Genomic DNA, 23,573 nt, shown 5'->3' on the forward strand with positions numbered 1-23,573 from the left:
GTAAGGGTAATAAAAAGAGTAGGTCAGATTATTGACAATAGAAAAACAAAAGCAAGAAAATTATGGTGAATCTATGTAAAATGCTGATTCAGCCTCATCTGAAGTATCATGTCAAATTCAGGGTACCCCACTTTACCACAAGGATGTGAAAGCATTAGAAAGGGTTCAGAAAGATTCACAAGGATGATTCCAAGGATAAGGAACGTTAACCATGTGGATGAATTGGACAAACTTGGACTGTTCTCCTTGAAGGAGGGAAGATTAAAATAGATTTGATAGAGTTTTCAAAATCATGAGGGGTCTGTACAGCGTAGAGAAAGAGAAATTGTTCCCATTGACAGAAATGTTGGATCCAGAGGACACCGTTAGAAGGTAATTGGCAAAAGAAACAACAGTGACATGAGGAAAACATTTTTACATAGCGCGTGGTTAGAATCTGGAATGCTCTTTAAAAGTCCTTTAAAAGAGAATTGGATAATTATCTGAAGTGAAAAGATACGTTAGATAAAGGGAAAATCTGTGGTCTTCTGTGCAGTAACCATGCCAAGATTTTACAATACCTATGTAACAACTGCCCTTTCTTTTCAGAAAAGAATGCATTGTGAGAAGCAGTTCTAAATGTTGATTTATATGGAAGATTTATATAGAAAGTATTATCAAAATGCCACAAAGATGATAAATCCAGATTATTTCTAAATATCTAGGAAAATAGGATCCAAAGACATGAAAAAGTAATTTGGAAAGTCCAGGAAAAGCTTCTTTCCTCAGGATATAGGGATCCGTTTGCATGGATCTGTTAGATAGGTAAAATCTATTTTAAATCATTTATTAGTTTAATTGATATGTATTGTTTCATAATAACATTTTGTTTGGTATGAAAAATCTTACTTGTATGTCTACAACAGTGAGAATAATATGAACAGTACTATGAAGCCAGCTGAATCAGTAGAATCTTACAATTTCAACCTGGGGGTGCGGCCCGTTTGTTGGAAGAACCTTAGTCGGAAAACCTAAATCTTGAACCAACTGAAAGGATCATAGAAGATACAAATGTAGATAGGTTTGGGCATAACTGACGTTCAGAATTCCTTGATCCTTTGGGCTGATTCGGCTTGTTGCACACTGATTACTCTAATAACTCACAGCAATGTAAACCCTGGAGCTATTCCAAAGACAGCTGAATATTGATGGAACAGTCAAGTTACTAGAGCAATGAGGGTTCAATGTAGGTCATCTTTGTCTTTTCTAAACTTGTAATAAATTGCATCCCAAGCAAAACTCTGCGCAAAGTTGGAACCTTTGTTTTGTGCACAGCTTGTTTCAGCTATAATGTTTCTCTTGTTAGTGAACATAATAAGATCTCTCAAGTTTTAGAAATTTCACAACTGATGCAGAAGCATAAGCTTCATCAGTCTGCCACTCTACAGGCATTATAACAAACTATATACATATAGTGTGTCCACTTTTAATACTCTTCATGCTTCTAACTGCTCCATAGTCTCTACCTTCCCGGCCAACTGCATACTGTTCCGCTCCAAAGCTTTTCCAGTTACTACATGCTCACTCTTTTACTTCCCATCACTAGTACTGGAGGCGACCAAATTGAACTGACTCTCCTACCCACTTGAATCAATGACCAATTTACAGCATCAGAGCATTCAGTTCATCTGCACCATGCTAGGAGCATAATCCACTACCTTACAGCCCCAGGGAACTGGGTACGATTCTGCCCTTAGGTGACTGTGTGGAGTCTGCATGTTCTCCGTGTGTCTCTGTGGGCTTCCTCCAGACGCTCCAGTTTCCTCCCTCAGATGTGCAGGTTAGGTGAATTGGCCATGCTAAGTTGCCTCTTAGTATCCAAAGATGTATAAGTTCGGGGGAATTAACCACAGTAAATGTGAGAGATTATGGAGATAAGGCGTGAGGGTGGGCTTGGGTAAGCTGCTCAGGGTCAGTACAGACTCAATGAGTCAAATGGCTTCCTGCTGCACTATAAGAATTCTATGATTTCACACAAGCCTTATTCCACCAAAACTTCATTTCACCCTTTATAGTCTCCTTCTCTCTCATGCGTTTATCCAGTTTCCCCTTAAATGCATGTTCACCTGATGCACTTCTTGTGGTGTAAAATTCCACATTCTCAGCAAACTCCGTCTAAAGTTTCTCCTGACTTTCCCATTGGAATTATAAATGACTACTTTACCACTTCAGACTGCCTCGTTCAGATCTCCCCCACAAGTGGGAACATGTTTGTTGCATCTATTTTGCGAACCATTTCAATAATTTTACATCTACCAGATTTCTACCTTTCTACCAATTACTCTCCTCTTTCCTCGAGAAAAGAACCTCCACCCCACCTTTGTTCAGTCGTTCCTGAGATTTATAACCTCTGGTGTCTGAACTGTTGAGTTTTTTTCATTTCCCATCTCATTCTGTTCAAGCTGACTCCATTCCAGCCCTGCATCAGAACAGACTCCTGAAAGATGCAGTTCACTGTCCTTTGGTGAACCCTGAGGGGTGATAGGATTTTCGTTTCCAGAGAACCTTTGTCTTTTTCCTTCTGCACTGTATTAACATGGAACCCCCGTTGTCTTAACACTTTGGTCTTTGTTTCCTGGCTTTGTCTCGAGGAGGCACATCTGCGCAGTGTGATACCGTCTGAGCTTGGACAAAATTTCACATTGGCCCCAAGCCTAAATCACCGATGTCAGGTGTCCCACAGCTTGAGCCACCTCGCAGAAATGCCCTCCGGGCCCTATGTCACTGCACGAAGGCGATTCCTGTACAGTTGCTGCTGCCCACCTTCTACTACAATCTCCTCACCCGGATACACCTTGGCGGGTTCTGTTGCCATCCAGCGGTGGAAATCTCCAGTGGAGCGATCTACGGAGGATCCTCCCCCACTAGCTTGGGGACTGGGGTGGAAGGTGGTGCATGCAGCAATTCCGTACAATTGAAGGTTATATTGGTTCAAGGGCTCCCAAAAGACATGCCCTTTTTGCAACCTTGTGGAATCCATGAGCCATGTTTACATTGAATATCTTAATTGGCACAATCTTTTTAGTTACCTAAAAAACCTTCTATTGATGTTTTGTTTACAGTTCAGTCCCAAGCTCCTGATCTACTGACACCCGGTGCAGAAGTGGGTGGGAAAGGTGGAGGACTTCCTCGTGAACCTACTCGTGGGCTTGGCTAAATTTGCCATAAACAGGTCCAGGCAGCAGGCGACTGAAGGTGTCATCCAACACAACTGTCCGCCACTTTACCACGGATACATTTGCGGCTAGGTGTCCCTAGACAGTGAGCATGCCATGTCTGAGGGCATCGTTGAGGCTTTCCATACTTGCTGGGCACCGCAGGGACTGGGGTGCATTATCGACTCCTTTAATCACACTTTAGTTTGACGTTTTAAGTTTCATTTCTACTTCGTCTTTTGTTTCGGGCGCTTCCCTTTTTGCGAACTGCTCCTTTTGATTTGTCCCTCAGTTCATTAAATTTGGTCTAATTGTTTTGCCAAAAGGATTACCAGAATATTTATTTGTTCCTCAGTTGATTGGATTCAGATTAATTGTTTTACCAAGAAGATTGACAATTGCCCATGCCTAATTGCCCTTGAGAAGGTAGTGGTATGCAATCTTCTTGAACTGCTGCGGTCCCTATTGTATAGGACAGCCACAGTGCTGTTAGAGAGGAATTCCAGGATTTTGACACAGCATATTCACAAAGTGGTCATGGGTTTGCAAGGTGCTGCCCCAGGAGATTGGTGAGTTCCTGCAGTGCATTGGTATCCACTGCAGATATTGGGCGTTGGAGGTAGAGGGAGTGAATACTTGTGGAAGGGGTGCCAATCAAATGGGCTGCTTTGTCCAGTATGGTGTTGAGCTTCTTGAGCTTGATGGAGCTGCACTCATCCAGGCAAGTACAGAATATTCTATCAGAGTCCTGACTTGTGCTTTGTTGATGCAAGCTTCTAATCTACTTCTGTGACTGCAATATTTATATGGCTAGTCCAATCAATTTACTGATCAATGGTAAACCTCAGAATGTTAATAGTGAGGTATTTAGCAATGGCAATTCCACTGAATGTCAAGGGGCAGTGGTTAGATTCTCTCCTGCTGGGGATGGTCATTGCCTGGCACTCATATGGGGCAAATGCTTTTTCCTACTTGTCAGCCTAAGCATAGGTATTGTTCAGGTCATGTACCAGGAAGTTGCTAGAGTTTATTATCAAGGTTTTCATAACTTGACATTTAGAAGGCAGTGGTATAATCAGACAAAATCAGCACGGATTTACAAAAGGGAAATTATGCCTGATAAATCTATTGCAACTTTTTGAGGATGTAACTTGTAGAGTTTACTGAGGAGAACCAGTGAATGTGGTTTATTTAGACTTTCAGAAGGCTTTCGGCAAAGTCACACGTAACAGCTAAAGCATGGGATTGAGGTGATTTCCTGAAATGGATAGAAAGCTGGTTAGCAGATAGGAAGCACAAAATTGGCAGAAATGAGTCCTTTTCTGATTGGCAGTCAGTGACTAGTGAGATGCCACAAGGATCTGTGCTAGGACTCCAACTGTTCACATTATTAATGATTTGGGCGAGGGAACTGAATGTATTATCTCCAAATTTGCAGATGATACAAAGTTGGGCAGGAGGGTGAGCTGTGAGGAGGATGTAGAGATGCTTCAACATGATTTGAACAGGCTGTGTGTGTGGGCATCTGCCTGACAGAGGCAGTATAATGTGGATAAATGTGAGATTATCCACTTTGATAGCAATAATAGGGAGACAAGTTATTAGTTGAATAGGTGTAAATTGAAAGTGGTGAATACTCAACAAGATCTTGGTGTTCCCAAGCATCAGTCACTGAAAGTAAGTGCACAGATACAACAGATAATAAAGAAGGCAAATGGTATGTTGGTCTTCATAGCAAGAGGATTTGAATATAGGGATAGGAATGTTTTGCTGCAATTGCATAAGGTACTGGGGAGGCTGCACCTGGAGTATTGTGTGCAGTTTTGGTGTCCTTATCTGAGGAAGGATGTCCTTGCTATTGAGGGAGTATAGTGAAGGTCTCCCAGGCCAAATCTGGGATGGTAGCTCTGTCATAGGAGGAAACACTAAGTCGGTTAAGATTATATTCACTGGAAGTAAGAGGAGTGAGAGGGGATCTCATAGAAACTTATAAAATTCTAACAGGTTAGACAGGGTAGATTCAGAAAGAACGTTTCCAATGGTGGGGGAGTCTAAAACTAGGGGTCATAGTTTGAGGAAAAAGGGTAAAACTTTTAGAACTGAGGTGAAGAGAAATGTCTTCACCCAATGGGTGGTGAATGTGTCTAATTCACTACCACAGACTGTAGTTGAGGCCAAAACGTTGTCTGATTTCAAGAAGAAATTAGATACAGCTCTTGGGGCTAAAGAGATCAAGGGATATGGGAGGAAGGGAGGATCAGGATATTGAATTCAATGATCAGCCATGCTCATAATAAATGGCAGAGCAGGCTCGAAGGGCCTACTCCTGCTTCTATCTTTCTATTAGGTCTTGCTTCACTTGGACATGCTCTGCTTCAGTGTCTGTTGAGTCATGAACTGTGCTGAGCATTGTGCAGTCATCAGTGAACATCCCCAGTTCTAACCTAATGATGGAAGGAAGGTCATTGATGAAATAGTTGAAGAGAATTGGGCCTTGGACATTATCCTGATGAACTACTGCAGCGATGCGCTGGGGCTGAGATGCCAGGTATGCCTCTAACTAGCACAGGGTTTTACCCCTTATTACCATTGACTCCAGTTTTGCTAGGAGTCCCATATGCTACACGTTCAAATGCTGCCTTAATGTTACAGGTAGTCACTCTCATCTCAACTACAGAATTCAGCTCTTTGTTCATCTTTTAAAGTGTATTTAATGAGGCCAGGAGCCAACTGATCTTGGCGGTATTCAAACTAAATGTCAGTGAGCAAGTTATTGCTAGGCAAGTGATGCTTGATCACAGTTGATGACAACTTCCAGCACTATACTGATGATCAAGAGTAGACTGATGGTCCGGTAATTGGACAGATTGATCTATCCTACTTTTAGTGCAATGGACATAGTCGGGCAATTTTCCACATTGCCAGGGAGATCCCCATGGTTTAGCAAAACTGAAACAGCTGCAATTGGGTGTGCCACATTCTGGAGCACAAGTTTTCAGTATTATTGCTGAAATACTGCTTTTGCAGTATTCCATACCTACAGCCGCATCTTGATACCATGCAGAGTAAACTAAATTGGTTGAAGACTGGCTCTGTGATGCTGGAGACCCTCAGAGGAAGTCGCAATGTATCATATATCCAGCACTTCTGGCTGAGGATTGTTGAAAGATGTTGTGGCCTTATCTGTTGGGCTGATGTGCTGAGCTCCATCATCATTGAGGATTGTGATATTTGTGGAATTTCCTCTGCCAAGGAGTTGTTTAATTGTCCACCACCATTCACAGCTGGATGTGGGAGGCTTCCAGAGCTTAGATTTGATCCATTGATTATGGACTTATTTAGCTCTGTCTATTACTTGCTGCCTACGACATTTGGCAAGCAAGTAACCCTATTTGTCACCTTACCAGGTTGACACATCAGTTTTAGGTATTGCACCTGGTGTTGCTCCTGGAATGCCCTCTTGCACTCTTCATTGAAATAGGGTTCTTCCGATGGCTTGGTCAAAAGAGCAGGGGATATGCTGGGCCATGAGGATACAGCTTGTAGTTCAGTACATTTCTGAGGTTGTTGATGGCACACAATGCCTAATCACGACCAGTCTTCAGTTGCTGGACTTTTCAGCATGCTGGAAAGCTGCACAAAATGATGGACGGTATCCGCAATATGAAAACAGGACTTTGTCTGCACAAGCACTGTCTCTGATGCACCTGTAACAGGCAGGTTAGTACCAAATTATTTTTTGCTCTTTGTTGCTTCCCTCACCACCTGCCACAGACCCAGTCTAGTAGCTATGTCCTTTAGGACCCAGCCAGCTCCCTCCATGATACTGCGACCAAGTCACTTTTGACGTTGGGCTTTGGTGTCCCAATCCAGAACATTTGCATCATTGCCACCCTCAATGCTTCTTCTAAGTGACATTCAACATAGAGGAGCACTGATTCATCTGTTGAGTGGGGACAGTACATAGTAATCAGGAGGAGGTTTCCTTGAGAATGTTTGACCTGGTGCGGTAACACTTTACAAGGTCCAGAGTCGATGTTGAGAACTCTCTCCTGGCTGTGTACCACTGTGCTAGTACCTCTGCTCGGTCAGTACAGACAGGACCTACGCAAGGATGGTGATACCGGTGTCTTGATGGCATGATTCTATCTGATTATATCAGACTACTGCTTGACTAGTCTGTAAGACAGCTCTCCCACTTTGGCACAAGCTTTCACATGTTAGTAAGGTCGACTCTGCAGGGTTGACAAGGGCTGGATTTCCTGTTGTCATTTCTAGTGTGTAGGTTGATACTGGGTGGTTTGTTCGGTTTCATTCCTTTGTAGCAGTTGGATGCAAGAGGGCAGTTAAGGGGTGACAGCATTGCTAGAGTTTTGGAGTCATTGTTGTGGATCAGGAGTCACATGTAAGTAATAATAAGGGCAAGACTTCTTCCCCAAAGGGTATTCATGAACCAGATGGATTCTTACGACAACTGACATTGGGTTTATGGTCATCATTAGACTTTAATTCTACATGTTTATTGAATTCAAATTCCACCACTTGCCATCAAGGGGATTTGAACCCAAAGCCCCATAACATTACCCTGCATAGCACACTGCTACGCAGTCCACAAGAAGGAACGAAACTGGACGGACCACCCAGCATCGACCGAGGCACCGGAAATGACATCAGCAAATCCAGTCCTGTCAGCCCTGCAAAGACCTCTAAGGAATTTGTTTCTAGGGAATTGTGTCAAGCTGTCTCAACATCTATTAAAGCAATAGCTTGACACGGTCATACTGTTGGAATCATACATATCTTATAATATCCCAATCACCAACATCATCATCCTGGGGTACGTCTTATGCACCAGCAGAACAGATTCAGCCGAGTTCATGGCTCAGTGGTATACAGTCTGGCATGAGTTTCCCTGGGAGGTCTCAACATTAGTTCTAGACCCCATGAAATCTTACTGCATCAGATCAAACATAGCAGGGAAACCAGTTCATTACCATTTACCGTTTCCCCTCAGTACTCCTCCACGTGGAACACCACTTAGAGGAAACATGAGGGTGGCAAGGGCACAGAATGTATTCTGGGTGGGGGACATCAGAATCCATCACCAAGAGCAGCTCAGTCACACCATCACTGACCAAGCTGGCTGAGTCCTAAGGGAAATAGCGGCTTGCCTGGGCCAGTAGCAGAAGGTAAAGAACGAATAAGAGCAAATCCTCAGCAATTGAGATCTGAAGCATTAACTACAATCCTCAGCCAAAGATACTTTATGAATGATCCTCCTCCGAAGGTCCACCGCATCACCGATTCCAGATTTCAGCCAAATGGAGTCAGTCCACTTGACATCAAGAAAAGGCTGAAGGTACTGCCTGCACCAAAGGCTATGGGCTCTGACAATAATCTTTCAACAGTACTGAAAACCTGTGCTCAAGAACCTGCTGCTCCCGTGGCCAAGCTGTCCCAGTACAGCTATAATATTGGGATCCAATCGGCAGTGTGGAAAATTACTCAGAGACGTTCTGTAGACAAAAAACAGGACAAACCCAACCCAGTCAAGCAATCTACTATTGAATGTCAGTGAAGTGATGGAAGGGGCCCTCAATTACACTATTGCGTGGCACACGTGAAACAATAGCCTGCTCACTGACACTCAATTTGGGTTCTGCCAGGGCCACTCAAATCCTGACCTCATTATTGCCTTGGTTTAAACATGAACAAAAGAAGCTGAATTCCCGAGGTGAGGTGGAAGTTACTATCCTTGACAGTGTGTAGCATCAAAGAGCCCAAGCAGAACTGGATATCAGGGAGAAAACTCTGTTGTCCAGAATCATACCTAGTACAAAGGATGGTGGTGTTAGAGGTCAACCATTTCAGCTCTGGGAATCTCTGCAAGAGTTCCTCAGGTGTGTGTCCTAGCCCCAACCACCTTTTAGTGTCTCAGCAAAGACGTTTCTTCCTTCCTTCACGAGGACGTAAGTGGGGATGTTCGCTGATTGCACATTACTCAGCACCATTCACAACTCCTCAAATACTCAGATAATAAGTTCATACCCAAATGCAACAAGATGTGGACCATATCCAGGTTTGGCTGTCAAGTGGCAAGTAATATTAGTGCCATCTAAGTGCCAAGCAATGACCGTCTCTAACAAAGACAATTTAACCATTCATTGCCCCTTGACATTCAATGGCATTGCCTTCACTGAAATCTCCTACCTCCTGTGCGTTATAATTGACTAGAAGCTCAAATGGACTGACTATGGTTCAGTTTTCCTCCAAGTCACTCACCACCATGACTCTGAATGATATTGCTGTTCCTTCACTGTTGCTGGGTCAAAATCCTAAAATTCTTTCCCTAACACCACCATGGGTGTATCCACAGCAAATGGCCTGCAGCAGTTCAAGAAGGCAGCTCACCATCACCTGCTCAGGGGCAATAACGGATGGGTAATGAATGCTGGTCTACCAAATCAAGCTACACCCCATGAATGAATACAATAAAAGTACTGGTCTCCTTATCGAAAGAAGGATGTGAAAGCATTGGAAACAGTTTAATGCCCTGATCACCCCTGGTGTTTCAGTGGTCTTTGATTCCACCAGCAGGCCCATCACATCAAGTCCTCTTTGATGGGGACCACACGTGGCCCTCGCTGGTGAGGACCTTGGCCACTGAGGAGGTAAGTTCAAGTGAGTCTGGACGATAGAGTCCAGGACTTACTAATGACATTTAAATGATGCAATGAATATTGGAATCGCTGTCGCACCTCAGTGCCAGTAAGATCGTGAGAGATAAAAAAACGGCTGCAATCCTGAATTTTTGCCTCTGGCCTTATATTACTGGTTTGCTTCGCTGATCGACCAGTGGGATGAGTCAGTAAGATCGTAGCCTTCATCTTTAAAGGGGGTTCACTTTCTGTTAGTTTTTATGCCAACCTTTAGTTCCACTTCATCTGGGATAGATTTGTTCTCAACCCATGAAATTGACCCTGCTCCCATTAAGTGTTTTCATTCGTGATTGTTTCTTGTTCTTTTCCAATGCTCATCTAACTCTTATATGTTCTTATTTTTCTGTTCCCGAGACCAGCAGGAAGGATAAAAGAGCGGTGACAGCATTGAGTAAGAGATCAATAATGAGAATAAAAGGAGCAGTGAGCGTGAGAGTAGCAGTGAGGATAAACAGGTGGTGACAGCAGCGAGATGGAGAACAAAATCGCCAGGGAACTGGTGCAGTGTTTCAGAGACTACCAACCACAATGAGAAAAACAAATCCTTATGTCACCTCGGGCTTCACAATAAACAACCAGTAAAGATTCGTGGAGGAAGCTGCTTCTGAAGAATTGGTTTTGCAGTCACCGAATGAAGAAGCTGCTCCAAAATGAATTGTTTTCAGGGTCACTTCATCAACATCACTTTCTAAAAAACTGAATTTAAATTTTCAAACTGTCACAGTGGGATTTGAGTTCACATTTTCTGGATCAACAACAGATCATCAATACATTACCACACTTCTAGCTGTAGACTAATGTCACAAATTGGTTGCTATCATTAAAGAAAGACTTAATTTCTATCACATCTTTCACAATCTCATTCTCATTCTCCAGCTAAGCACAGTGCTGACAAGACCAGCATTTATTGCCCATCCATCGGAAACAAGATGTCACACTGGTATGATCATTACACCACTCACAAGATGGAAGATGATTGTTTGTCAAAAGGCAACTGGGGCCGTGTCGCAGAGAGAAGTGGGTCCGGGAGCACGGAACATAAGCAGTGCAGGGAAGGACAACATGAGAAAATCAATTCAAAAATGAAATAATGCAGCAATTCTGACTCCAGGAACTGTAGAGAAGAAGCAAAGGAATCCTCCACTTGGGGTATTAGAAATCACTTACAAATGAACTTTGAGCAGGGCTGTGGCTGACAAATAATTTTTACAACAGTTTCTCTAAATTGACCCTATCTCTTGAATGCAATAGAACAATTTTACATGCTTTCCACTTTTTTTAGTACTCTTCACTGCTTTGGCAGCTCCATGGTCTCTACCTTCTCTGACCAACTGGATACTGTTCAACTGCAAGACGTTCCCATTCAGTGTATGCTCCCTCCTTGCTTTATAGCCCATTGCCAGAAATGGAAGCTGCCACACTGAACCGAATTTCCCGCCCACTGAACCAATAATCAATTAGATACAGCACCAAAACATTCAGTTCATCTGTCCCAAGCTAAAGTTTATAACCCACACAAGCCTCATTCCATCCCTACTTCCACTCATCCTATCATCTCTTTCTCTTCTTTTTCCCTCATGTGTTTATCCAGCCCCTTAAATGCATGTTCACCTCTAGCACTCCCTGTCGTAGAATATTCCACATTCTCTGGACTTTCTGGACAAAGATGTTTCTTCTGACTTCGCTCACTGGATTCATTAGAGACTATCTTAAAGGCAAAAGACAGGAAATTACAGGCCGGTTACCTTGACCTCAGTCATTGGTAAGATTTTAGAGTCCATCATTAGGTATGAGATTTCAGAATACTTGGAAGTGCATGGTAAAGTAGGACAAAGTCAGCAAGGTTTCAACGGGAGCTCATGCTTGACAAATCTGCTAGAATTCTTTGAGGAGGTAATGAGAGGTTAGACAAAGGAGAGCCAATCGATGTTATCTACTTGGATTTCCAGAAGGCTTTTAACAAGATGCCACACAGGAGGCTGCTGAGTAAGATGAGAACCCACGGTGTTAGAACAAGGTACTAGCCTAGACAGAAGATTGGCTGAATGGCAGGGCAGAGAATGGGGATAAAAGGACCCTTTTCAGGATGCCACCAGTGACTAGTGGGGTTCGCAGATGTCAGTGTTTTGACCACAACTTTTCACTTAATATGTCATTTAGATGAAGGAACTGAGGGCATTATGGCTAAGTTTGCAGATGATACAAAGATAGGCAGAGGGAAGATAGTATTGAGGAGGCAGGGAGGCTGCAGAAGGACTTAGACAGGTTAGGAGACTGGGCAAAGAAGTGGCAGATGGAATACAACGTGGGAAAGTGTGAGGTTATGCACTTTGGCAGGACGAGTAGGGGAGTAGACATATGTGGCGTAGAGTCATAAGTGGAATGGTTGAGGACTCTGGGTCTGTACCCATTGGAGTTTAGAAGGATGAGGGGGGATCTTATTGAAACTTATAGGATACTGCGGGGCCTGGATAAAGTAGACGTAGAGAGGATCTTTCCACTAATAGGAAAAACTAGAACCACAGGGCACAACCTCAGGCTAAAGGGATGATCCTTTAAAATAGAGATGAGGAGGAATTTCTTCAGCCAGAGATTGATGAATCTGTGGAACTCTTTGCTGCAGAAGGCTGTGGAGGCCAGGTCACTGAGTGTCTTTAAGACAGAGATAGATAGGTTCTTGATTAATAAGGAGATCAGGGGTTATGGGGAAAAGGCAGGAGAATGGGGATGAGAAAAATATCAGCCATGATTGAATGGCGGAGCAGACTTGATGAACCTAATGGCCTAATTCTGTTCCGTTGTCTTATGGTCTTATAGACTATTTTCTAAATGGTGAGAGTATTCAGAAATTGGAGGCACAAAGAGACTTGGGAGTCCTGGTCAAGATTCTGTTAAGGTTAACTTGCAGGTTGAGTTGGTAGTTTGGAAGGCAAATGCAACCTTAGCATTCATTCTGAGAGGACTGGAATATAAAAACAGGGATGTACTGCTGAGGCCTTGTAAGATTCTGGTCAGACCACATTTGGAATATTGTGAGCAATTATGGGTCCATATTTAAGGAAAGAGATGCTGACCCTGGAGAGGGTCCACAGGCGGTTCCTGTGAATCACCCTGGGACTGAAGAGCTTGATGTATGAGGAGTGTTTGAGGACTTTGGGCCTATACTCAATGGAGTTTAGAAGGATGAGGGGGATCTCATTGATACTTACAGAATACTGAAAGGCCTAGATAGAGCTGATGTGGGAAAGAGGTTTCCAATAGTAGGAAAGACGAGGATCCAAGGGCTCAGCCTCAGAATAAAGGGATGACCCTTTAAAACCAAGATGAGCAGGAACTTCTTCAGCCAGAGGTTGGTGAATCTATGGAATTCATTACCACAAAAGTCTGAGGAGGCCAAGTCATTGAGTGTATTTAAGGCAGAGATAGATAAGGTTCCTAATTGGTAAAGGGATCAAAGGCAAGAGAATGGGGTTGAGAAACTTATCAGCCATGATTAAATGGCAGAGCAGACTTCGGCCGAATGACCGAATTCTGCTCCTACATCTTATGGTCCTAGCTCTGATCTCCCCAACAATTGGGAAAATCTTTGTAGCGTCTATTTTAGGAAGCACTTTAATAATTTTAGAGTCATATATCAGGTTGCTTCCTTTCCCCTATTTACTCTCTTCCTTCCACAAGAAAAGAACCTCCATTCAACTTGTTCAGTCGTTTCTGAGCTTTATAATCTTTGATGTCTAAACTGTGAGGTTTTTCACCTTCTATCTCATTCTGTTCAACCTTACTCCATTCAGCCCTGCATCACAACAGACTCCTGAAAGAAGTGACTCATTGTCTGTTCTTTGAGAAGTCCTGAGATGGTGAACGTGAACATCTTCTCTCTTCTCTATTCTACTTAACACTTTGGTCTTTGTTTCCTGACTTGTGTCTCTAAATTGGGGAATTCTGGAAGCTGGTGACATCACACTGTCAGGGATGAGGCTATTGTGACATAGTCCTCTGATGTCACAGTATCACCATGTTTGTAACATCATCCTGCTTACCTGTTTCCATAGTGACCAAGTTTAAATGCTGTTGACAGAATGTTTACCATTGATTTGGTGTTCTACCTGCCAACCGTTCGTACACAAAACAGATATTGTCAGTGTGCATTGGGCACCCCAGAGTCAACATGATCATCACAACGTGGACCATTTATTGTTGGGGATTTGAAAGATCACATGGACCAATGCGTTCCATTCTCACCACAACAACGGTGAATGAAGAGGAAATGCCAATTAGTAATGAAAATGACAAAGGAGAAAATCTGCTCCAAGTTAACATCACTGATTCGTCAGATGTCATTGTGGCAGTTCAACCAGCCTTAGGAGGTGGGAAGGTGGAAGATCCCATTGAATAATCTGAATTTGGAGATGAAGCGGAGCAAAATCTTTATGAGTTGTTGACGGCCATCAAATGTCAGTGGCTTTGGAGGATGGAGAACCTGGAAGAGATCATTCTGTGTTGCCAAGGGCCTGGAACATCACTGCCACTGCAAAACAGGGGCGGGAAGTGTGAGATGCAATAGGATGCTCGAGCGGTCGACAATGGCAGCTCAACCAGTGGTGGAGTCTCCTGCCCCAATTATGAGCCGTTCTGACATTGAAGGCCAATTAGAAATGGGTGAAATTAGTTTGGCTGGCAGTGCTGAAGAGACAGAAACATCTACTGATGAAGTCTCCTCCGACTACCAAAATCCAGATAGAATGAAGGAACAGGATTCAATGATTAGTTACACTGGGACACTCTCAATGGAGAGTGACATCACACATAGAATCCATGAAAATTTCCCCATCAAGAAAAGGATGGTCTCTGTGGATCTCGAAAACTCATCGGACACAGTGAGCATGAAATGCATCAGGCGGCGGCGAGGGCAGAGGGGCGGCGGCGAGGGCAGAGGGGCGGCGGCGAGGGCAGAGGGGCGGCGGCGAGGGCAGAGGGGCGGCGGCGAGGGCAGAGGAGAAGAAGCAAGGATAGAGGAGCGGCCGCAGTGTCAAGATGGAGCTCACCAACCACAACCATAAAAATAAGATTCTGGATTGCAATCAGTGTAACATATCCGTGTACTGGCGAGAGGACAAAGCAGACTGAAGACAGCAGCAGTAGCCAAGGGACTTTCTTGGACAGTGCCTGCAGTGCCAGGAATCAAATTGAACAGAAGAAATCAAGAATTCTCATCATAGTGATATCCTCATCAACAGAGAGTGTGGAGAAACAACAAGGGATTAAAAAGTCAAACCGGACATGGAAACAGCAAGGGTTCAGGTGTGGAGACAGTATCTTGGAGGAAGGAAGCAGTGGTTAGTCAACTCTGCTACCTGAGTCAACAGTGACAGATAAGCTGTCTCATAATGCAGAGCTCAATATTCACATTGGTAAAGCAGCTACTACCTTGGGCTAATAAACAAAATGGGTAACACTAAGCTGACCCTTTGGACAAGCCCATGTTTATATGACCCATGTTCTGAGGACCTTGCCATATGACTATGAAACCTGGACATAACCACGCATTTTGTTATTTGTGGAACATCATGGCTACATCCTGGCAGGATCAAATCATGAACACTTAAATGGATTGTTTGCTATGTGTCTATCATCTCCCATTGATGGAATGATGCCAAAAAATGTTCCTTTACTGACATTTTTAACTAATTGAAAGAAATAATTGTAAGACTTTAAAAGAAATACCAGATTTTCATAAATCAGTTGCTCCCCTTGTGCTGGTACAATCATCAATGGCGAGGATGGAGACCACAGTGGACGATGCACCATGATTGGTGGGGGAGGGGAGACTGCAGTGCACTCCACACAGCGATTGGTGGGGGGGGGGGAGACTGCAGCGCACTCCACACAGCGATCGGTGGGGGTAGGGGAGACTGCAGCGCACTCCACACAGCGATCGGTGGGGGTAGGGGAGACTGCAGCGCACTCCACACAGCGATCGGTGGGGGTAGGGGAGACTGCAGCGCACTCCACACAGCGATCGGTGGGGGTAGGGAGACTGCAGCACACTCCACACAGCGACTGGTGGGGGTAGGAGAGACTGCAGCGCACTCCACACAGCGACTGGTGGGGGTGGGGGAGACTGCAGCGCACTCCACACAGCGATCGGTGGGGGTGGGGGAGACTGCAGCGCACTCCACACAGCGATCGGTGGGGGTAGGGGAGACTGCAGCGCACTCCACACAGTGATCGATGGGGGTAGGGGAGACTGCAGCACACTCCACACAGCGACTGGTGGGGGTAGGAGAGACTGCAGTGCACTCCACACAGCGATCGATGGGGGTAGGGGAGACTGCAGCACACTCCACACAGCGATCGGCGGGTGGGCTGGGGAAACTGCTGCACACTCCACACAGTGATTGGTGGGGGTGGGGGAGACTGCAATGCACTCCACACAGTGATTGGTGGGGGTAGGGGAGACTGCAGCGCACTCCACACAGCGATCGCTGGGGGTAGGGAGACTGCAGCGCACTCCACACAGCGACTGGTGGGGGTAGGAGAGACTGCAGCGCACTCCACTCAGCGATTGGTGGGGTAGGGGAGACTGCAGCACACTCCACACAGCGATCGATGGGGGTAGGGAGACTGCAGCGCACTCCACACAGCGACTGGTGGGGGTAGGAGAGACTGCAGCGCACTCCACACAGCAATTGGTGTGGGGTTGGGGGAGACTGCAGCGCACTCCACACAGCGATTGGTGTGGGGTTGGGGGAGACTGCAGCGCACTCCACACAGCGATTGGTGGGGTTTGGGGAGACTGCAGCGCACTCCACACAGTGATCGGCGGGTGTAGGGGAGACTGCAGCGCACTCCACACAGCGATCGGTGGGGGTAGGGGAGACTGCAGCGCACTCCACACAGCAAGCGGTGGGTGGGGTGGGGGAGACTGCAGCGCACTCCATACAGCAATCGGTGGGGGTAGGGGAGACTGCAGCGCACTCCACACAGCGATCAGTGGGTGGGGTGGGGGAGACTGCAGCGCACTCCATACAGCAATCGGTGGGTGTAGGGAAGACTGCAGCACACTCCACACAGCGATCGGCGGGTGGAGGGCCTGCAGCGCACTCCACATAGTGATCGGTATGGGGGAGGGGAGACACGTGTACTCTGCAGAACGATCGGTGCGTGAGGGGAGACCACACCACATGCTGCACAGCAACTGATGTGGAGGAGGGGGAACAACAGCTCACTCTGCACAGAGATTGGTGTGGGGAGAGGAGGGACCACAGTGCACTCCACACTGCGAACTGCACAGCAGTTGGTGGGTTGAGGGGGGCGACCACAGCACACAAATATACAGCAATCATGAGGGGAAGGGTGGGGAGGGGGAGCCACATACACAATGCACAATGATCAGTGGGTGGGGAGGGAGGACTGTGGCACACAATGCACAGCGATTGACTGGGGGGGAGAGGGGGAACCGCGCACACAATGCACAGTGATCAGTGGATGGGGACAGGGGACAGGGGACACGGCACACACAATGCACAGCGATCAATGGGTGGGGAGAGGGGACACGGCACACGATGCACAGCAATCACTGGGTGGGGAGGGGAGCCAACAGCGTACTTCGCACTGCGATCAGTGGGTGGGTGAGGGGAGACTGCAGTGCACACCACACAGCAATCGATGGGTGGGGGGACCTCTGCATATGATGCATCGTGATCTATGGGTGGAAGAAGGACCACTCTACACAATGATCACTGGGGGAGTTGGGGGACTACTGCACATGAAGCACAGCAATTGGTGGTGGGAAGGGGAGACTGCTGTGCACTCTGCATAGGGATTGGTGTGGAGAGGGATGACCGCAGCATACAACGTACAGTGATCATGGGGGGAAGAGGGGGCAAAAGCACACTCTGCACCGCGATCGGTGGGGAGGGGAGACCACAGCGCACGATGGCGTTGATCAATTGGTGGGGGGGGGGACCCTACTGGTGAATTTTAAGTTTGTCAAGATCTTTTGTCAGTGTGGCGAGATTCAACTTTTAAGTCGCCGAAAAAAAGTGCAAATTTCTCTTTTTTTCACAACCATTTGACATTTAGAATGTTTTTGGTAAGTTCATCCCAATGTCTTTATTTACCTCAATCCCGAAAGATTGCTCCGCCTCACTACTGAATTCTACAATTCAACACAACTTCTTTCCAAAACTTTTAATTAATTTATTGATGCAGACTATGTTATACATAGGCTAATTTAGAGGTTTTACTTATGTAATAAACAATAATAAATTATGATATTTTGAGGTTTATGTATTTAATCAAGTTGCCTTACTTTATAGTTTTGAGCAAATAATGTAACTTGTATTGGACCGAGATCAAAATAATGTTTACAGATTTAGCCCTGCACATTCCTTGTGTTGTGAAGTTTATGTGTGAAGTTCTTCCCCCAACTACATTTGCAGACTCACAGAGAGGAAGAAATAAGTAGAAAAGTGACAGAGGGAGAGCGAGAGTATGTATGGGCACGCAAAACAGACAGTGAGAAACAGAGCGAGAGAAATAGACCATTCCACTCATGGCCTCGTTCTCTGTGAATGCTTCGGGTCTGTGACCACTCCACCCAAGGCCTCGGCCTCTGTGAACACTCTGCTCCCAGACTAAGCTTTCTCTGAGGCCATATGGGTTGAACTGAGGGACAGAAATGGAACAATCACATTGTGGGTGTATTGTGGATACCCATGAAAAGATTCTACAGAAAAAGAAATGTGTACATACGTTCTTGAGAAGTGCAGAAACAAAAGAGCAGTAATCGGAGTTTTCCACTACTTTAATATTAACTAAGATAAAATCAGCAGGACAGAGGGTGCAACCTTATTAAAATATATTCAGAACTTTTTTTTAGCCAAGACATAGCAAGCCCAACAAGAAAAGGAAGAATTGTGGAGTTAGTCTGAGGAAATGAATCTGGGCAGATGGAGGTGGTATCAGTGGGGAGAGCTTTTGAGTGGTAGCAAACATTGTTCAACTTTGAGTAGCGATGGGAAGGTCAATGTTAGTCAGCTGAGATCTGATTTGACAAAAGTGGAACTGGGAACAGTTACTTGAGGTAAATTTGTGTCTGAGTAGTGGGAGGCATTCATGGAGGAGATAAAAAGGATTCAGAAGAGTAACAGCCCATAAGATCCAAAGGGAAGAAGCAGCAAGTTGAATCCGCAATTGGCTCTGTGACAGGAAGCAAAGGGAGATGTGTTTTTGTGACTGCAAGGTTAGTTTCTGGGAATTCCAATGATGTTCCACAGGACTCAGGACTGGGTCCTTTTATGGGTTCATGATATATATCAATGATATACACTTAAATGTAGGAGGATCATTAGGTTTGCAGGTAGCATGACAACTAGCCGAGAGGTTATTACTGAGGACAAAGCTGTCGACCAAAGGAAGATACTGTGGGGTGGGCAGAGACGTGACAAAGTCAATTCAATCCAGAGAAGTGAGAGAACAAAAAAGGCAAAGAAATACACAATGAATGACAAGATACTAAGAAATGCAGCAGGGCAGAAGGATGTTAGACCACATACCCACAGATACCTGAAGGACTAAGGCCATTAGGAAGGCATATAGAATATAAGAACAGTGAGAACTGTATAAAACACCAGTTAGACTTCAAGTAGAGGACTGCACACTGTTCTATTCAGTACATTACAGGAAGAGTGTGATCACAAGCAAGAATGTTCAGAGGCAATGTCTGAGCAAGTTGCCAGGGATGGAAAATATTAACTTTGAGGAGAGTTTGGTCAGGCAGGGGCAGAGATGGGCAAGAATTCCTAGAGCGTGCTCAAGAGAATTTTCTACATCAGTATGTTCGCAGTTCAATGAGGAAGGAAGTATTGCTGGTTATGATTTTGGGAAATGTCAAGTATCAATAGGAGAATAGTTAGGAACATTGCTTATAATGTCATTAGGATAATGCTGGCAAATCTCAGCACATCTGGCAGCATCTGTAAGGAGAGAAAACAGCTAACGTTTCGAGTCCAGATAACCCTTTGTCAAAGCTAAAAGTCAAGAAGGTGGGAGATATTTATACTGTAGGGTGAGGGAATGAAAGATGAATCATAGTCACAAAAACAAGGGGAAAGGCTGTTAATGACAGTCCTTAGAGAGCAGAAGAGGTGTGAATGGTCAAACGGCAGACAAGCTGAAATCAGAAGGTAAGCTGTGACAGATGAAGATGTGGGATGGGGGTGGGGATGGGTTGAGGGATGGATGGGAGAGTGTTAAAATTGAGAAAAAGGGGAAGCAAAAGGGGAGAAAAGATAAGGAAAGGGGGATAAAATAGGGGAAAGAGTGAGGGAGAAGAAAAATAAAGAAAAACAATAAAGAAATAAAAGGTAGAGAACAGTTAAAAATGAAAACAAAGGGATCAAGGTGGGGTACAGCTAATCACCTGCAGTTGTTGAATTCAATGTTGAGACCGGAAGGCTGTAATGTGCCTAGCCAGAAGATGAGGTGCTGTTCCTCCAGTTTGCGTTGAGCTTCACTGGAAGAATGGACTTTGCTGTACGTATAAATATCTCCCCATTTATATACTTTTTAGCTTTAACAAAGCGTCATCTGGACTGAAACGTCAACTCCTTTCTCGCCTTACAGATGCTGCCAGACCTGCTGAGATTTGCCAGCACTTTCTCTTTTGGTTTCAGATTTCAGCATCTGCAGTAATTTGCTTTTATTTGTGTCACTAAATTTACACCTTCTTTTGAAAAAAGTCAAGGAGCAATCCAGATTTGAAATAATTCAATGTGTGAGAGAGGGCCCTATTCAATTGGGCAAGAATGGACACGGCTCAAATAAACTAGGATGAAAAGTTGGCAGGCAAAACTTCAACAGAACAATGGGCTACTTTTAAAAAGGAGATAATTCAGTACTGTAGTGGCACACTTCCATGTGGGGGAAAGGTGGGGCAAACAAATCCAGAGGTCTCTGGCTCTTGAAAGAGATAAAGATTAAGCTAGAGTAAAAAGAGGATGTATATGACAGATGTCGGGTGGGAAACACAATTAAGAACTAAGCAGAATACAGGAGGGTCAGAGGGGATGAGAAAAAACAGATAAAAGCAAAAAAAAAACTAGGAGTGGGCTGATTGAATATGGACCTGTAAAGGGATTTACACATGAAGGTGAGCAGAATGGCTGAGAAACTGGATGAGTACTAGACACCTGTCTTTGGCATAGAAGAAGTTGGTACCCAAGTCATAGTGAAACAGGAGGTAGCTGAGACACTGGATAGATTAAATATTGATATAGTGTTGGACAGGCTGTCTATACTTACAATTTGATCTATTACCAAGACTGGCTAAGATATATCTAAGATACTGAATTTAGAGTGACTACAGCAAAGGACAGTAAAGAGCAGGAGGCATAGAATAGGTTACAGAGATAGGGAGCCTTGCAGGAGCCAAAAGATGTTACAAAGTTGGGAGCAGCAGAGGAGGTTACAGAGATGGAGAGTGTTGTCAGGACTGGGTACAGATATAGGGAGTATTGTAGGGGTTGACAGGAAACAGGGAGGGATGTTGGTATGAGGGATGTTACAGAGATATAGGGAGTGTTAAAAAGAGTGGAGGATGCTGCAGAATAGAGAATGTTTCAGAGGCTGGAGTATATAGAACATAGAACACTACAGCACAAACAGGCCCTTCAGCCCACGAGTTGCGCCGGTCATAACCCTAACTACCAGGCCTATCTATAACCCCCAGTCCCATTAAATCCCATATACTCATCCAGAAATTTCTTAAAAGACCACAACGAGTTTGCCTCCACCACCACCGATGGCAGCCGATTCCACTCACTCACACCCTCTGAGTGAAAAACTTACCCCTGACATCTCCTCTGTACCTACTCCCCAGCACCTTAAACCCGTGTCCTCTCGTAGCGACCATTTCAGCCCTGGGAAATAGCCTCTACGAATCCACCATATCTATACCTCTCAACATCTTATAAACCTCTATCAGGTCGCCTCTCATCCTGCATCTCTCCAGGGAGAAAAGACCTAGCTCCCTCAACCTATCCTCATAAGGCATGCCACCCAATCCAGGCAACATCCTTGTAAATCTCCTCTGCACCCTTTCAATAGCTTCCACATACTTCTTGCAGTGAGGCGACCAGAACTGCGCACAATACTCCAAGTGGGGTCTGACAAGGGTCTTATAAAGTTGCAGCATTATCTCCCGACTCCTAAACTCAATCCCTCGATTAATGAAGGCTAGTACACCATATGCCTTCTTGACCACACCCTCCACCTGCGAGGTCTATTTAAGAGTCCCATGGACCCGGACCCTAAGGTCCTTCTGATCCTCTACACTGCTAAGAGTCCTACCCTTGATATTATATTTCTTCATCCCACTGGACCTGCCAAAATGGACCACTACACATTTATCCGTGTTGAAGTCCATCTGCCACTTCTTCGCCCAGTCTTGCATCCTATCAATGTCTCGCTGCAACTTCTGACATCCCTCCAGACTATCCACAACACCACCAACCTTCGTGTCATCGGCAAACTTACCAACTTACCAACCCATCCCTCATTCAGGTCATTTATGAAAATGACAAACAGCAAGGGTCCTAGAACAGATCCCTGGAGCACTCCACGGGTGACCGACCTCCATGCAGAAAAAGACCTATCCACAACCACTCTCTGCCTTCTGCAGGCAAGCCAGTTCTGGATCCACAAGGCAACAGCCCCTTGGATCCCATGCCCTCTCACTTTTTCAAGAAGTCTTGCATGGGGGACCTTATCAAACGCCTTGCTGAAGTCTTACGAAACAGACATAGGGAAGTTTCTATTTGCTAGAGGTGGTAACAGAGATATTGAGGGCTGTTGTGGCTTGAAGTGCTAACAGAGGCGGAGAGTTCTGGAAACACAGGAGTTTAGAGAGATTGGCAGGGTTGTAGGGGCTTGAGAAGGTTACTGAAATAAAGGACAAGCTGTAGGGGATACAGAAAGGTACAAGGAAAGGATTTCTTCTAAGGGGTGAATGTTACAGTGATACTGAGGGCTTTTAGAGACTGAACAGGGCTAGAGCACTGGACAGAGAGTAGGGGATGTAGAAAAAGATTTCTAAGGTAGGTGGGGTTATAGGGGTTGGTGGATTTTACAGCAATAAGAATGGGTTGTATGGGCTGGAGGATTTTACAGGGATAGCAAGGATTTCAGAAGCTATCCACCTGACCCTCAATCTTCTCAACTGCTATGAAAAATTCCATTTGGTTTCAAGCCTTTCCTCATAGGTTTAATATCTAATTCCCAATATAATTTAAACAAATTTTCACAGCATCTTTTACATGGTCCTATTATCTTTATGACAATAAGGTACCAGAATTGCATAAAATACTCCAAGCGAGTATCAGCAGTAGCATTTCTGACAAGAATCAAAAAGTTGTGGATTCAAGTCTACACCCAGACTTGAATATATAATCTAGGCTGATACTTCAGTATAGCATTTGAGGGAGCGCAGCACTGTCAGAGGTGCCATCCTTCATGTGAGATGTTAATCCAATCTGTTTGTTCACGAGTATGTAAAAGAAATCCAACTGAACTTATTCAAAGAAAATGAAGGAAATTTTCTGTGTCCTGTGACAGTATATGTTACTCAACCAACATTACCAAAAAATATATTAACGGG

The 23,573-nt window shown here is 44.9% G+C and overlaps 1 protein-coding gene across 3 annotated transcripts in view; it reads right to left on the minus strand.

Moving 5' to 3' along the window:
* LOC145345015 (uncharacterized) overlaps positions 1-23,573 on the minus strand; it is a 167,984-nt gene that overhangs the window by 121,431 nt on the left and 22,980 nt on the right. The window lies entirely within an intron of this gene.

Source organism: Carcharhinus amblyrhynchos, chromosome 1 (genome assembly GCF_965287045.1).
Source record: "Carcharhinus amblyrhynchos chromosome 1, sCarAmb.v2.hapA, whole genome shotgun sequence".
NCBI classification, from domain to species: Eukaryota; Metazoa; Chordata; class Chondrichthyes; order Carcharhiniformes; family Carcharhinidae; genus Carcharhinus; species Carcharhinus amblyrhynchos.